The sequence below is a fragment of the Octodon degus genome, unplaced genomic scaffold, assembly GCF_000260255.1.
Source record: "Octodon degus isolate 3935 unplaced genomic scaffold, OctDeg1.0 scaffold00001, whole genome shotgun sequence".
In the NCBI taxonomy this organism is placed as follows: domain Eukaryota; kingdom Metazoa; phylum Chordata; class Mammalia; order Rodentia; family Octodontidae; genus Octodon; species Octodon degus.
The window spans coordinates 5,852,432-5,858,431 of NW_004524577.1; positions in this window are offsets into that span (position 1 = coordinate 5,852,432).

A 6,000-nucleotide genomic window follows, 5' to 3' on the forward strand; every position below is an offset into this window, starting at 1 on the left:
ATGCTGCTTAAATTTCACCATTGAGTGTGGTTGCTCCTGAGGTTTGGAAGATGTCCCTGGAGAAAAGTATGGTGTCTCGTGCTCTTCTTGTTAAAATTATTTCTGCTCTGTACTTCTTTTTAATCATGTGTTTCATGAAACTGGGTCTACTTCTTTCTTCCACTGCACATGAGGGGTTTTGCAGGTCTTGACCTGGGAACAGAAATCTCTTTGCCAACTGCTGTGGAGAGAAGGTGGAGGAAGAAGAAAACGTTTCTTCAGTCTGCAAAGAGCTGTCAAAAACAGGGATAGCTTCTCTGCATCATAAACCTACTATAAAAGCAAGATGATGGGAATATGAGCCAATTCATCCGACTTGCTTTCCTATCAGGAGTAGAGCAAGCTGTGTAAATGTGCCGCCCTTCTGTTTCCTCTTACTACGAAGTCATGCCGGGGAAGAGCCATACAAAAGAATCCACCAGCTTGTGACTCATCAGACACTGCTGCCCTGCCTGCGAAAGACAACCTAGAACCCCAAGATGCCTCAGATTCGAAACAGTTGCCCTTACTTGATCATTTGTGGCCCTACCAGTAAAGGGTAGATTGGGGATCTCTAGATTTAACTTAAACCCATCTTAGGAAGTTTCCAAGTAAAGCAAAAAAAGGACTGAGGAAAGTCCCTCCTGCACAGAAACACAGATGTATAACAAACATTGAGATTGATTACTGCCTCATCAATCTCAGGATTTGAGAGTCTTTGCTCATTAAAGTGGTAGCATCCTTACCAAATTTGGGAAAAATTTGTGTTCTAATTCTCTAAAAGCTTTTTTGGGGGCCAGGGAGATTGCTCAGTAGAATAAGCGCTTGCCTGGTAAGTGCAAGGGCCCGAGTTCAATCCTCAGTTCTAGGAAAAAAAAAAAAAAAAAAAAAAAAGACTGTTTACTTCAAATAAATAAAAATAAAAGTTTTTTTGTTTGTTTGTTTTTTGTTTTTTGTTTTTGCATGCCTGTAATCGCAGTGCTCTGTGAGGCTGATGCAGGAAGATCACAATTCCGATCCCAAACTGGGCAACTTAGCCAGACCCTGTCTCAAAATAATAAATAAAGAGCTGGGGAGACAGCTCAGCAGCACAAGTGCCTGCCTGGCAAGCACAAGATCCACAGTTCAATCCCCCATACTAATAAATAAATAAGTAGCCAGAGATGCAGCTCTAGGTGAAGGCCCTTGGTTCAATTCCCAGTACCACAACAAATCTTGTTTTTTATTCAGTGCAAATTTTCTGAATCATAATATGGTTTTCTATCTAGAATCTCTTAATAGTAAACTTTATCAATTAGATATATTTAAATTTTTTTTTCTTGCACACATAGAGGGTGGAAAGTTCGACGATTTAATATACTTACCTTGACATGAGAATGTTACGGCATTGATCTAAAACAACACCCCCCCCCCCGACTTCTCATGCATATGGAAGGTGATTAGATCAGGGGCGAGCTGTACTCACCAGTGGATTCATCTGTGACCAGCTCAGCAGCTGACCGTGCCCCTTGGGAGGCCGGCCTGATTGGAGGCAGTCGCTGGAGGTGTGACCCGGAAGGACAATCCTTGCCCCAACACCTCCCTCCCCTGTCTGCTTCCGGGTCACCATGAGTTGAGCACCTTTTCTTCCTCCAGGGCCTTCCACCACTCCCCGCCCCTTGTAGTCTCACTACCTTGGAGTCAGCGAAATGTGGGCTGAGACTGTGAGCCAAAATGAACCTCCTCTCCTCCAAAATGTGTGTTAGACGTTGTGACTAAGTCAGCATGGGGACAGGAAAAGATTGCTATGGTCAAGCAAGTTAATAACACATCCTACAATAACAGCACAATACATCATAGCTAAATCTTGGAGACAACCCAAATGCCCATCAACTGAGGAATGAATAAGAAAGACAGTCTTTTTACACAATAGAGTACTACTCATTTGTAAAAAATGACAAACTCAAGGCTTTTATAGGTCAATGGATGCAACTAGAGACCGTACCTGTAAGTGAAATAAAGCAAAACCACATGGATAAATATCATATTGTCTCCCTAGTATAAGAACCTGAGAGAGTAAATAAAATCTGAAAGGTACAGTAGATACCATGAAAGAGAAACTGCACAAAGGAAAGGAACAACTGAGAAGAGGAAAAGGAGAAAAAAAAGAGGAAAGGAAAAATGCACACACACAGAGAATAAGTGGGACATCTGTACTGCTAATTTTTGCTGATCTATTGAAAGGAATAGTTAATGCTTAATTTTTTCTTTTTATTTATTTTACCAATTTTTCATGCATCTATCTGGTAATCTGAACAACTAATTTGAAGACAGCAATAGGCAATGTAACAAGCATTGTTGAATTCTCATTATTTTGTTTAGTGAAATTCTGTGTTGTTTCTTTTTTTTTTTTTTTTACTATTTCTTATTCTCTTTAAAAATAATATCTCAGTTACCTTGGTGTGTGTGGGAACAGTACCTAAAATCTTTGCAAATAATCAGTATACAATGCCATGTTAGCGCTGGGGAGATAGCTCAGTAGAGTAAGTGCTTGCCTGGTAAGCGCAGGGTCCTGAGCTCTATCCCCATTACCTCAAAAAAAAAAAAAAAAAAAAAAAAGCCATATTAACTATAGTCTTCGTATTAGCTCTACATCTATTTATACTATTTAAGTGCAACATGTTCAAAGAGTAAACTTCGTATATTGCTGGATTCACATCGTGGTCATAATTATTTTTAATAGTGAGTTTGTGTCTCCTGATATTTCACTAAGCTTTTGTCCTTATATATAATTTGAATATTCTCTGTCTTTGCTGCGCTGTCACTGTGATTCCTGTTTCAAGATTCCATTAGCCTTGAGTGAGGTGCAATCATTCCCCTGTAATCCCAGCTCTCAGGAAGCTGAGGCAGGAGGGTCACAAGCTGAAGGCCAGCTTGGGCTACGTGGAGTTCAAGGCCAGCCTGACCTACAGAAAGACACCTTGTTTCAAAACGAACAAACAACTTTTAAAAGACACTCTATTAGCCTCAGAAGTTATTGGACACTGTTCTTTTTTACTTTCGTATGGGGGGGGGGAGTCTTCTTTTTTGAGATGAATTTAAGGCATCTGTTAGGAATTAAAGATAAATTTGTCCCTGCCTTTGCATCTCATGAATTTGATATGAAAAGATTTTTGTCATTCAATTATACACATTTCCTAATCTTCACTGTGATTTTTTTTCCTTGATATACAAATTCTCTACATATATTGCTAAATTCTCAAGCACAGTGTTTTCTTGGTTTCTTCAATTTTATGGAACTGGATGTATGGGATATGATAATTATTAGTAACTATTCATATTTATTATGTGGCTGAAGTGTGGTCAGTTTTTAAAAACATTTCATGAGTTTTATAAAATAATATTTATGTTGCATCCTTTAAATAGTTTCTGTAAAATTCTATATCATGGCCAATTGCTCATAACTTACTGGTTTTGGGCCAGCGAGATAGCTCAGTGGACTAAGTGCCCTGCTTAGGCAAGCACAGGGGTGGGCTTTGATCCCCAGCACACATTCTGTGCCAGCCTTGCCCCTGGGCACGCTGAGCCGGCCACTGAGACCAGGCATCGTGGCGCACGCCTGTAATCCCTGCGCTGGGGAGGCTGAGACAGGCGGATCACTACAAGTCCAAGCTGCGTAGTGAGACCCTGTAACAAATACATTAAAAAAAAAATCCCTGCTGGTTTTGTCATTTGAACTTCTACAGCTTTATCTCTTCTGTCTGCTCCATCTGTCAGTTACTGAGAGGCATACATTAACCTCTCCCATAATGACTGCGTAATTTTGTCAAAACCTCCTTCATATATTTTTAATCTATCTTCTTCAGTTAGATTAGTCCTGGTGTGGTAGATCTTCCTGACAAATTACTCTTAGTGCCATTATGTACCTTTTTATCATTAATAATAAGTCTCTTTTAATATATTTTGGCCTTACATTAATATACAAGGCATGATAAAAAGTGGTGAATATTTAACCGTGTAAAATTTATGACAGTGAAAGACATATTGCTATTCATTCCCCTGAAGATGTTTCCTCTCCCTCCCAACATACTGATCCCTCCTTCTTTATTCGGTACAGGTCTTGCTACGCAGCTCAGACACATAGCGCTGCTCCTGTCTCAGCCTCCCCAGCGCTGGCATTACAGGCATGCGACACCACACCCGGTTTTGCTGGCCAGCTCAGCGCGCCCAGGGTTCCAGGGCCAGCACGGCATGCAGTACCCGGGATTGAACACGGGTCCTGGCGCTTGCTAGGCAGGCACTTAGACTGCCGAGCGATCTCCCTAGCCCCTGAGCCCTCATTCTTGCCCTTTGCTGAAGCAGTACTAGAGTCCTCTTTTCCATTTTCACTTATACTGATGTGGCTGCCGCAGTGTCCTGAATTGATTCAAAATGTTTATCCTTCACGGTCATTTTGACTTTGCAGAAGAGCTAGAAGGTTCACGGTGCCCGGTCTGGTGTACGGCGAGTAGGAGCACACTGTGCTGCTTTCCTATCAGATGGTGACTGGCAGCAGCTTTCGTCATAGTCTGGCCCTACTTCATAGACAAAACTATTTATTTAAAGTAGTGTTCGCTGATATGTTTTCGTTTTTCATTTTATTTTTCTTATCTGTTTCGTGTGTGTATGTCAGTGGCCCTGGGGGTTAAATCCAGAGCTTTTCCTATGCTGGGCAAACGCTCTGCCTCTCAGTTACACCCTCAGCTCTTTTATTTTGAGACACGGTCTCACCAGTTACCCAGGCTGATCTTACACCTGCAATCCCCTTCCTTGTCTTCCTGAGTACCTGAGAACGTAGGCACGAGCCTCTACTTCCAGCTCGGCTTTTAAGCTTTAGTTGATATGACAGAGTCAAGGTCAGCGAATAACCTGATCGGATAATAACCTCATAGCAAATCCCTCCACCACCTGCTTTTGTAAATAAAGTTTTATTGGCACACAACCACATTCATTCACTTATACCTATTGTCTATGTTGCATTCAGGCCTAACAGCAAATTTTATGACTGGCAAATATTAAAATATGTAAGTGATTCTATATAGATAAAGGGTTTTTTTTTTTCTCACAGTGATACAATATTGAGTAAATCCAAATGAATATTTACAACACCATATGAGCCAGGAAACAAAGCTAGAGCCACGGTGTACCCGACACCTCGTGCTGAACCTTTGCGGCTAGCATAGATCACGCTGCCCTTAGGGGTTCCTCTCCCTCGGACTCGGCTCCTCCTGCCTATCACTGTGTTTCTCCCTCGAAGGTTCTCCTTGGCCGGGTTAGTACAGGGTTGGTGACAGTAAGCAAATACATTGCTTCGTTGTCCATTTGTTTTAGATTTTATATACACAGAATTATTGGGCATTATGCATTGGTCAAGTGCTTTTCTCACCCAGTTCATTGTGCTTTGAGACCCGTCCTTGTGGCTGTGTGTAGCTGCAGTTCGTCTTCACTGCTGCGCAGAATATCACTGCAGGCACCTCCCAACATGAGCACCCCGGTCCTCCTGCTGGGACACAGTGCATTCCTCTCAACGTTCTTCTGTGCGTCATGGCTATGCACAGCCAGGTGCTTATCAAAGCAATTGGTCTCCCAAGCTGGTGAACTGCCTGGCCATGGGGTGTGATTCTTTGTGATTTGATCAGAGAAAGCTAATTATTCTCCTGAAGGCCTACAAACTCATTTTCCTTGCAAAAATGTACGAGTTTGCCACCACGCCAGAGGCTCACCAGCAATCAGATACCTGTTATTGTTTTCATTTCTCTCTTTCTCTCTCTCTCTCTCTCTCTGTCTCTGTCTCTCTGTCTCTCTCTGTCTCTCTCTGTCTCTCTCTGTCTCTCTCTCTGTCTCTCTCTCTGTCTCTCTCTGTCTCTCTCTGTCTCTCTCTGTCTTCATCTCTCTGTCTCTCTCTGTCTCTCTCTGTCTCTCTGTCTCTCTCTCTGTCTCTCTCTCTCTGCCTCTGTTTCTCTG